Here is a 12,309-nt window from a genome sequence, read left to right on the forward strand (position 1 = left end):
TAGCACTTAAGTTCAAATGAAATGATGTTACTTTAAGAATGCCCATATTCACACTAGAGATTGGATGTCATGTACACAAGTTTTACAATATGATGAATTTAAATAGCAGTGTCAACCAAGTTACCAACATTTGCTATTATTATTAATAACTACTCTGTCCACTGTACTTGGTTTTCTTTAAAGTATTTTTTGTGTACACTATCTTGATTTTTCACCACTATAACCTTGGGAAATAAACTAGAAAACCAAGACCTAGAGAGGTAATGCAACTTTCTCAATGTCACACAGCTAGTTAGTAATAGTCAGCAATTAAAATTCAAGGACCAAAATTATTAGTCTAATATAGTGTAAAAATGAAAGGCCCATTATGTTTATGCTACCACAGATTAAATACTGACATACTAGAAAATTTTACATTTAAATCTTAAGAGATTTTTAGAGAAACACACTACCAAAAATGGTTGGATGTGAGGTTATCTTTAATGCGTCTGTGAAATGAGATACAAATAATTGAAGACAGATAAAAGTGCATAGTAGGTAATATTTAAATGACCATGGAATGCTGAATTCCATTTTGCTATAATCAAATCTCCATAACCAGTTTTGTTTGAGGCTGTTAGCTTCAGTCAGATACGACACTGTTGTTTAATCTTCAAGCTTCACCTGCAGAAAACAAACAAATGTTGCAATGGAATCCTGAGAGGCCCTTTGCAATTAACTTGTGAGACACCTATATGAAGCAAATGCCCATTCTTCTTAGGATTTACTGTGCAACATGCTCTCCCATTGACAGGATGTGACAGCTTTAGGTAACCAAGCAGTATCTCCAGGATACTATGTGAAGCCTGAATGTAGGCAGTAAGTATACAAATGAAAAACTGACTAAACCTTTGGCTTAAAGTAGCCTGAATAGTAGTAAGAACACAAAATCTGGGGAAAAACTGGGTGAACTGCAAAAATCCCAAAGTGAATTTGAACAAGCAGACAGCAGCGTCCTGAAATTTATTATCATAACTATCAGTTGTACAATAGCCTATATGAAATAGTGATTTTATTCTCATTCCCAACAGGCCAATGTTCACATCATTACAGTCATTGTGAAATGGTAAGCTTGTTTGCACCCTCAGTACAACCTATTCCTAGGAAGTGGTCCCTCTAGGTGAGTCCAAGGGCACTTTTCAGGGACAATGACTTTTATTTTCATAAATTCTTGAGTATAAATACTCTGACTCCATAAAGAACTCCAGGCTTATGATTTGGGGCTTAAAAATGAACAAGGCAAAAACAAACAAACAAACAAAAACAAAAAAAAAAGTGTTCACTGAACACAGAATAAGAAGAGAAATCTTACAATCTTATTGGAGAAGCTGAATACTTTTGTTTTCTATACTATTTTTTTTTCTCCATCCTACTTCATTACTCTTAAATCATAAATATCATATAGAAAACCCTGGATTCAGAGTGACAGGACTTAGGATTTAGCCTTTGTTTTCCACTATCCTGCTTATCTAATTCTGGATAAGGAATTCCTCGGTCAAGTGGGAGTGAGACTTTGCTGTGTGTATGTGACAGGGCTGGTGTTCAGATCCAATAAAGTAATAAACAGAAAAAGATTCAAATAAACTCTAAGTAATATGTTGAATGCAATGACTGATATGAGAAGCTTCCCTGCTCATCAGGTGTATATTACCTGAATTGACTCAATTGTGAGATCTCCAACCCTGGACTTGATCATTACAGTTTTCCACCCCAATGTGTGTGTCTGTGTGTCTGTATTACACATCCACAGCAAGATATAAGGAACCCATGGCTATAAGTAAATATATTTATTATCATCTATTTCTTTAGTATCTTTCATTCAGATAAGTATATCTAACAGAATTCTGGAATCTTCTGGAATTAAACATTGTGCGTCTTCAAGAATAACCTCAGGCATTTGTATTTACTTCAGTCTCAGAGCTTAACGCGAGGCCTGGTACATGGTAAGTGCATAGTAAACTTTTGCTGAATAAATGAGCTAATGCTAAGCAGAAATCACTTTTTTCTTCTGTCCCCTCAGTCCCTGTGCATACTTTCAACTTAGACTGTTGTCTGTACCAAGGTATTTTTACTGTTAATGCTTATATTTAGTGTTTGCTGTATGTGGCCAACACACCATAGGGTAACACCCAGTAAGTCACACCCTTATGTAATTCCCTCTCCCAATCTACCACTTGCTTCTAATCAATAGGATATAAAAAAGGCAAAGGGATTTTTTGGTATAATTAGGGCCTCTAAATTCGTTGGCCTTAGCTTAATAAAAAGAGAGATTATCTTGGGTGGGTCTGATATAGTCAGGAGGGCCCTTTTGTAAAGAAGCTTAAGGCCACCTCTGAAGTTCGAGGTTTGAAGCAGCAGGGACTCTCCATGGCTGGCTTTGAAGAACCAAACTGCCATAAACTCTACAGCTGCAATGAAATTTATTCTGCCAACAACCTAAAATAGATCTTTCTATTTTTCTATTTAGCTGAAAATAGATCTTTCCCCAGTCTAGTTTCCAGATGAGAACAAACCCAGCCAACACCCTGACACCTTAACTGTAGCCTTGTGAGATTCTAAGCAGAGAAATCTTCTAAGTCTATGCCCAGACTTTTGACTTACAGAAATGGAGATAATTGGTATTGTTTTAATCCACTCATTTTGTGATCATTCATTACAGAGACATAGGAAGTCAATATATCGTGCATTTGTACAGATCATATTTCTCATCCTAGAGGATAAGCATTTTGAGGGAAGAAGACACACGTTTTGCTTTGCTTCTCTCTGTGCCTAGTGCCCAGCCAAGTACACCACAGATATAGGTGCTGGCTAAAACAAATAGTTTCTATTTGTGAGCACTAGGTATTATACTGTACCTCCTGCTGAAACTGCTTTCTACTGAGGACGTAAAATGGAATATACTGACTTCTGTTTTGTCATGTATTTTTCAGCAGAGTGGCAAAAATTAGACACACATGAATAACAGTGGGAGTTGTGTACCTACTTATCAATGCAAGAAGCTGAAAAATGACCACATTCCTTTTAAAGATGGCAATAATGTAGGATGAAAAAAAAATAATTCAGAAATCCAATTACAATGAACTGACTAACAAACTGGTTATGGTGGCCACACATGGCTGGTATAAATCAGAATTATTTTCCTCTTTCTTAATTTGCTTCTCAGTCAGGCAATGGCTTTGCTTTTAAAGGAACTGAGAAATAATCTGACCCTTAGATAGTTTTTAATAGATTTAGTTTTATCTCAAAACTAAACACCCTGAGCCCATGCTAATTTGCTTATGTAAAATACAGTTCTTTTAATAGCTAAGCTTCTATTCATAATCTTAACACTCTCCTTGCCAATCAAAAATCAGTTCCATAAACTCAGCAATATGGAAGAGAAGCCAGAAAAGTCATTTCTTCTTATAGTCCCTTTATTTTCTTTTATTCTCACTCTCTTTTTCTCTCTAGCTAAAATACTGTTTATTCATTATTTTAAAAGGAAACAGTAAATGTGAGAAATAGTCTGGAGAATCCAAGCCTTCATTCCATTTTTATTATAAAAATCTAGCTCTATATTCTCATTTCAGTTGTGAGAAATATCAGACTTCAAGTAGCTTAGTGTTATTGGACAAGATAAAGGGCCATGAAGTGTTATCAGTAACTTGTTCTCAATGCTAAGATTGCTACCAGGAAATTCTAAAGCCTCTTAAGTTCAGCAAGGCCTGCCTCCCCTTGTGAAAATGCAAACAGCACTGACAGACCATCCCACAAGGCCTTAAGTGGCTCAAGCACCAAACGACTAAATTTTCTGAATAGGCTTTATGTTTTCTGGAGAGTAGACACAAAGGAAGAAGGTAAAAACGTAAATTTCCTGGTTGCCTGAGGGAACAGGAGACAGCCACCACCAAGACTTGAAAAAGTACACAAGAAAGCAAGGTCCACATTCCAAACTTGCTGAAGAAGTTTCCTGTGCCCAAGCCTGAATGCAATGTAGTGTCAGCTGTCTGTGTTGCGCCTACTGCTATGTGTTAGTTGTAAGATTTCAGTTTCAGATGCATACTCAGGGTTTTTTCTATTTTAATTAGTCCTAAAACAAATGAAGACAATCTCATCATTCCTAATACACATACAAGAGAAACAAACAGCAAAACAAAACAAAACAAAAAACCCTACTGTCTTGAATATATAGGACAGTTGAAGAAGCTGATTCTGAAAAATTGCTGGCAGAACGGAATATACTTCTATAAGTTCCTCTTGTATACTGTCTCTCCCACCTCATGGCCTTCATTACTTTTAGAAAATGCTCAAATATATATATATATACACACTCTAGGGAATTAAATGAACTTGGATGATCAATAATAAACTAGGAAGCTGGCCTGCTACTCCAGTCCTTTCTTCTGAAATGTTTTCCCTAAACATCCTGTAATTTAGCCATACCAGATGGTCCCTCAGATATACCATAGATTGTATGCCTTTATGCTTTTACTTATTTTAATATATCCACCTTAGATTCACTTCCCTACCTTTCCTAACAGCCAAGTTCCTAGTCATTTTCTAAAGCCCAAATAAATGTCATCTTTTTGTACTATATTCCTAGACATAAAACATGAGATACAGTCAGGAGCTTCCTTGTCTCTGATTCCATATCACTTCATATATACCTCTATTACTGTTCTTATTATATTATATTGTAGGGAGTTTCATTTGTTTCTTTTTGTGTCAATTATACCCCATCTTCTATACTCTGAACCCCTCAAGGGCAAAAATCCTGTCCTATTAATCTTCACACACACCAATCTTCCTCCAACCCATCACAGTGTATATCACAGTACATGACACATAGTGTGCGCTCAATTTATGTTGGCTGGATTGGATTAGAAAATTGATATTAGAGGTCCAGAAAAGAAAGATGACCAAAATAGCTCTTTTCTGCCAAATAGGGACTTGTTTCTCTCAAATGGAATCCCCAGATCTAAAGACCCAGAAAAAATTTCTTTTTGACTGGGATATCACTTCAGTATAAGGGCTTTAGGGCAATAATTTCACAGGAGGCCTCTATACTCTTTTTTAGCTACCAAATGAATCATACTTTCATGAAAAGAGGCTCTCTTTGTTCACTCGCCAAATTCTTTCAATCCGGGTGGTAAGCGATTTGCATCTCACTCAAATCAATTAATAATTTTATGTAATTCATAATGTAATAGATTTAATGAAGGAAAGAGGAGAGGCATAAGACACTGTTCCTACATTCAAGACCCTTGATAGTTGTGGAGATCATTTTAATGCACAAAAAAGAGTAGGACTATACAAACATGCAAAGCTCTGCATTCTGACTAAATAAATGCTGTAGGAATTCAAAAAATTGGGCCAGTCATCTTAGAGTCATGCAACTTGGAATATTTCATGGGTCTTAAAGGATGGAAATAATTTAATAATGCAAATAGAGTTGAAATAAAGGCTAAGACTTTAAAACATCTCAAAGAATTCTAGAGCAGGCAAGGAAACTGAGAGATGATTCAGCCTTAACTCCTCATTTTATATTAGAAGAAGTAAGCCTATAGATAGAGCAACTGACTTACTCAAGTTTCTACAGAGCTGGGAGAGATTCTTCCTTGCTCCTATGGGCTGGAGTCATCTCCTACAACCTCGTTTAAATTACACAAAGACAGTTTGTTTCCTATTTTTGTGGGGGAAGTTGAACTCGGATGCTTACTTCTTGTTTTTTTTTTTTTTTGTATATTTTTTTTATTGGAGTTTGATTTGCCAACATATAGCATAACACCCAGTGCTCATTCTGTCAAGTGCCCCCCTCAGTGCCCATCACTCAGTCACCCCAGCCCCCTGCCCACCTCCCCTTCCACTACCCCTTGTTCGTTTCCCAAAGTTAGGAGTCTCTCATGTTCTGTCACCCTCTCTGATATTTCCTACTCATTTTCTCTCTTTTCCCCCTTTATTCCCTTTCACTATTTTTAATATTCCCCAAATGAATGAGACCATATAATGTTTGTCCTTCTCTGATTGACTTAACTTCACTCAGCATAATACCCTCCAGTTCTATCCACGTTGAAGCAAATGGTGGGTATTTGTCATTTCTAATGGCCATCCTACGACCCAGCAATTGCACTGCTGGCGATTTACCCCAAAGATACAGATGAAGTGAAACAGCAAGACACCTGCACCCCAATGTTTATAGCAGCAATATCCACAATAGCCAAATGGTGGAAGGAGCCTCAGTGTCCATCGAAAGATGAATGGATAAAGAAGATGTGGTATATGTATACAATGTAATATTACTCAGGCATTAGATGCTTACTTTCTTGCTGAGAAAAATACCCTGCTAAAACATTATCTAGACCAATTTTTTAAAGAGAAACTGGAAATGTAGACAGGATAGCCATAAAAACTTGAGTAAATCTATTGCATTTAAACAACAACAGAAGATGACTTCTGGGTAGGGGGAGGCATGAAACTAGAATAACATTTCTATTACAGACTTTGTGTGATAAAGTGAGTTACATCATCATGTACACAGGGAACTGGATTTCCCCAGAAATATAATTGAGCTTGTTTTATGAATGACTTATACTTTTTTTTTCAAAATTTGCCAATGACTAAAAAAAATGGCAATGCCCAGCAGAGACTACATTGAGATTGGCTATCTGAAAGAAAGTTTCTTCCTTTTTTACATGCTAATCCCCAACATGCAGAAACAATTTTAATTTATGTCTGGCAGCATCTGAGCTGCAAGAAAGTGAAGCTACCGACATCTGGCTTGATAAACCACATGGCTGTAAGCAAGCTTATAAATTAAATTATTTAAGTATCCCCATTTAATTTTCAACATCTCTAAGGACAGGATGACAGACTGAAATGTGTCAAACGCAAAGAAACCAGCCTAAACTCATCTCAAACATGACACTTAACGTAATTCAATAATATTCCACATTTTACAAACAGACATGAAAGCACATTTCACCCCATCATTATAATTTGTGGTGCCCATGTAGAATCATGCCATGATATCCCACAAGAAGCATAATTTAGTATGGACATAAATTTTACTTAACGATCCAATTATTGCCTTAAATATAAGACTATGTGGAAAAATCTCAGTATGTTGGGCACAATCCTCTCAGTCTAATATTTTAGAGGGAATGAGACAAGTCATCAGGAGACTTTTGTTCTCCTCTTTTAGGACAACATAGTTATCACCATCATTGCATTTACACATGAATTCATCCAATGCATATCTGGAAATATCTACTACATGCTAGGTACAGAGCTAGGTGGTAGGATCTGGCAGTAAATAAATTCTATCTAGCCTCCATCATCATGGAGCTTACTATCTCCCTCTCACTGGATAAAATGCACTGATTGTCCTCCTAAAGCCCTGGAAGTCATTAATTCAGGATGAATTTAAGTCCTTTTCCTCCTAGTAGCTCATGAAAGACAGGCATATAACACTGACCCTAATAAAAATATATACACCTGGTTACAAAAGGGATACCACACACATGCATAAAAAGATGGACTCCGATAATCCAGTTCCTAAAGTGACTTGCTCATTGCTGCTGGAGGTAGAAGGTAACCTGCTCCTCAATCAATCAGAGAGAAAAATACACCAGGTTCCCGCTGTGGGCAAGGAAATACACGAAGCTTTAGGAGGGAATTAATGAGGAAGATATTAAACTGTCTAAATTAGAGGTAAAGCTCATAGCAGTGATAGAGAAGAGAAAGGAGGGAAGTAAAAGACATTATGAAGCACTGATGGGACACGATGACAGATTATACATGGAATGCATAGTACAAAAAGAGGGCAAAGAAGACTCAAGGTTTCAAGCCTGGGTAGCTGGAATAATGATGGTATCCCTGGCAGAAATTGAGAAGGCAGACAGGGGATCCAACCATGGAAAGAAGATGTGCTCACCTTTAGAAATGTGACAAATTTCAGGTATCAGCAGAATATCCAAAGGTATACGCGTGGCAAGAAGTTGGAGATATGGGACTATGGTGGAAGAAATAGGTTTTAAAATTCATTTATATAAGAAATACCAGTTAAAGTCATAAACGTAGATGAAATCCCCAAGGACGAAAAGGTAGAGGGAGAAAAACAAGTAGTGGATCTTGAGTATATAAACAGTTTGAATACAGAAAACAGAAAATAACCCAGGAAGAAATCTCCAGTTTCTTTTCTCAAGGAAGATTCATAGGAAATGAACAACACTGATATCAGACAAAGAGAAGACAAGTTCTTCTCAGAATGGCAATATGGGCAGGCATAGGATAAGGGGATACCAGAAAATAAGGTTTCTCTGATCTACCTTATCTATCTATCTGTTTTGGATACTACAAAAATTTTGGAGGGGGGAGGCAGAGGCAGAGGCAGAGGGAGAGGAAGAGGAAGAGGGAGAGGAAGGGAGGGAGGGAGGGAGGGAGGGAGGGAGAGAGAAAGGGAACAAAGGGAGAGGGAAAAGCATGGAGCCTGATATGGGGCTTGATCTCACCATCCTGAGATCATGCCCTGAGCCGAAATCAAGAGTTGGATGCTTAACCAACTGAGCCACCCAGGCGCCCTGGCTACTGCAAACATATCAATATTATATTTTAGAATATATTTACTAGAATCATTCTTTAGGGGAGTCACATGAGGATCCTTTAGTTGAAGTATTCCATAATAAGAATACTTTCTGTGCAGGTGTCTGAAATTCTGCTGCCAAATCCAAAAGTCCAGTCTAGGATTCACATTGCTTAACTTAGGAATTCCTAAATTGGGGCACCAAAACTATAAAAACAAGTCAGATTAAAAATAAAACAGGATTCTTCTCTTAATGGATTTAGTAACAAATAGAGATATAAAAAAAATAGTAGTCCAAACCTTATTTCAATATTGGCCATGCCACTAACTTACTGACCTTAGACAAATTACTTAACCTCTCTTGTCCTTAATCTTTTAAACTTTAAAACTGATGATGATAATAGTACAGGTTTCATAAAGTTATTGTGGGGATTAAGTGAGATACCAGGTTTAAAATGAACGGAACAGTTCTTGGCATACAGCAATTGTTCATAACTTGCTAGATCTCTCTCAAACATACATGCACATGTCAATTAGTAACACATAGAAAAGTCTATATAAGTTTTTTTAAGTAAGCTAAAAACAAAATTGTCTACTATTATTTAAAAGATAAGTATGTCAGTCACATGGAATTCTCTATGCCCTAGACAGAAAAGTGAAAGAACAAGGTAAGAAGTCATTTATAAAGACCTTCAATATTTATAAAATGAAAAACACAAACCCAAGAACGAGAAGAAAAAAATAGAAAATGAAGAAAGCATATTCACCTTCTTTCACCAAATGTGAAGAATGGGTGCGGGGGGGAGGGGAGAGAGAAGATTCTCATGTGGTTTGGCAAACTGGAAAATTTAAATAGGAAATTATTATTTAAGCAATGGTCTATGCAATCCCCATTCCAATTCCAGTCTTTTCCAAAAGTATTATCATTAAAAAATTGATCTTAAAACATTAGAAATAACTATAAAGGCTATGCAGATATCAAATTTTTCTAGGTCAATTTTATTTCCTTCCATGACAATATGACAAGTCAGAGATGAAGGCAAAATGGTAAAATAATCTATTTTGATTTCAACAAGAAATCTGACGTAAATCCTATGACATTCTTACACTAGAGTTCAGTAGCCTCATTATACTGGAGAGCTCCAACAAGCCTGGAATAATGCTAAGGAGGGCCAATAGCAAACCTACGAAACAAGTAGTGGAAAAGGAAAACAGGAAAAGATATATAAAGAGGAAATAAGGAGAAAGAAAAAGAAAGAAGTAGGGAAACATCAGTGCTGTGACAGATTTGCCCAGTTAATATTTATAAAGCACTGAGAACAGTGCCTGACACATAAATGCTATATATATTTGCTAAATAAAGAATTCTTCGCTCAGCGCTGATGACATGATTCCCTTACCCTTTGTGTAGACATTCACATTCTTGAAAGCAGAAGCCTAAAGCAAATGATTTCTCAAGGTCCTCTGCAGCTCAGTTATTTCATAGCTCTATGTTTCTCATCACTTTTAAGAGATTTCACTAGAGAAAAAAAAACAACGATGGCACTGCCGATACATCAGAGTCCTATTTTCTACGTCATCCTTTTCCATTTTACCTACAGGTATAGCATAACTGTTTTTTTTAATAGACGGCATTCATTTAGTTAATTCCTTAGATTTTGTGGGCATTACTGTCAACATGACTTCCTTTGATAGTAAACACATTAACAACTAGTATTCTTTAAACAGCCTCTTCATTTATAAGGTAGCCCTGTCAGTAAGCTCTACTGTAAATCATTTGGTACACGGAACTCTGTGTTCCCATCAGTAATGAAGTAGGCATTTTTATTCAAATGTAGCAGGATGTTCAGCTCCCAGGATAATGATTAAGCGAAGATCTTCTTTTTTATTCTGCAGACAAAGCAGATACCATACTTACAGTTTAGGCTCTCAGGGACAAAAATCTTAATGGAGGCCAAGATTTCCTCAGACTTTATGGAAATAACCTTTTTAAAGTTTGCATTCTGTGGTCCCTCTCTGTGGCAATTCTGATTTATTTTTTCTGGGGTCAGAATGTTCTTGACAGGTCTCCCACTCCCTTGCTACTCTTTAATAGTACCATGATTTCCTCACTTCTCTTCCTAATGAATATTTCATCTGTCTGAAGGAATAATCATCGTGTGTTTACCAAACGACAAAATGACTTATGAAAATGTACTTAACTGGAAATCAGCCTTTCTTAGAATTACCAGTCTTCTTTGAGCTCCTTCCTCTGCCTCCTCAAACTATTGTGAACAGTAAAATGAATAGTAACTTTGCATGCTCTCTTGTGATTAAAACTATAAACTTAAAAGAAAAAACTATAAGGTTGGTGCAAAGTAGTACTCATAGATGGTGCTCACAACATACAGTATGTAGATGTAAGCTTGGATCAGGGCATGCCCATAAGCGTGTCTTTTATTACATGTTCATACACAGTATACAAAATATTCAAGCATCGATCAAGGTGCTTTTGAAAAATCAGGGTGTAAAATTAAATAAAATTACAATGGGCACTGAAAACTTGTACTGTTTATATTAATTTCTCATTAAAGGTTTACATCAGACACTATGAATTATGCCCACCCATTTAACCAGGTGAGAAATGTTGCAAATAAGAGGAGAACAAAATCAGTCATCGATCACACATGTGATAGTCAGCTATGTCAGTTAAAGTGTATCTCTCAAAATTGAAGTTCGCAGGCTCTCGTACACATAAGTCTGGTATAAAATAGGTAACTGATGTGTTCTTGGAAAACAGCCATTTAAAATCATGTAAGTTGAATAGTTTCATCTGACATTTGTCAGACATCTAGCAAAAATAGGACAATATTTGAAGGTCACCAATTCAACGTCTATCCTATAGAAAAGATCCTGGCTACTTCAGATAGTGTACTACATGGCACAGGATTACATTACTGCTTTGTACTTATTTCATAATTTTTGTCACTGTATATTTTTTTTCATTTCTCTCTAGCTTTTTAAAAAAGAATATATAGTCATTCTCAATATACTTTGGAAGTGAGTTAGACTGAAGAAATAGTGATTTCAAATTTATTAAGGTGAAATGGAAGGCTGGACTTTGCCTCACCCAAAAGATGCTTTGCTATATTCACTGCTGAAATCACACCCCTAAAGATCTGCTCAGAGAGATCTTCCAAAAGCCACAAGAGCCATTTCTATTAACTCTGAACCCATTTCCTAAACATCTAACGTGGGACAACTTGTTGGCAAATATGTATGCATTTCAGAATATGGCTTATCTATAAACATTTAGCAAAAGCCTGAGGCTTTGTTCTCAGTTTTATGGTTGTTTTCTGTGTTCTTTTTCCCCTAAGGTAGAGGAATAAGTATCAACTGAGCAATGCTTCCATTTTCCTTAAAAGATCAGAGCTAAATGCTACAAGAAAATGAATGCAATCTACAAGTTAAGATTCATTATATATCTTGCAGATGGAAATGTATGAATGGTTGTCCTATCCACAAAACACAAGTGTGTAATCACTCACTAAGATCAGTAGACTCCAAAAGAGAATGATGGCACAGTTAAATGCATCTTTTCAAGGAAGTTTATGGCAGTGAATGGTTATAATTGATCATCTTACCATATTTCTGCCCATGTATTAAGGATGATGCTACTGTTTCATGGAAGTATAAGCTGACAAGTTAATTGAGAATCCATATCTTCCCAT

General features: G+C 36.4%; 1 protein-coding gene across 9 annotated transcripts in view; it reads right to left on the reverse strand.

The window, feature by feature from the left end:
• TENM1 (teneurin transmembrane protein 1) overlaps positions 1-12,309 on the reverse strand; it is an 802,950-nt gene that overhangs the window by 767,002 nt on the left and 23,639 nt on the right. The window lies entirely within an intron of this gene.

The sequence above is a fragment of the Vulpes lagopus genome, chromosome X, assembly GCF_018345385.1.
Source record: "Vulpes lagopus strain Blue_001 chromosome X, ASM1834538v1, whole genome shotgun sequence".
NCBI lineage: Eukaryota > Metazoa > Chordata > Mammalia > Carnivora > Canidae > Vulpes > Vulpes lagopus.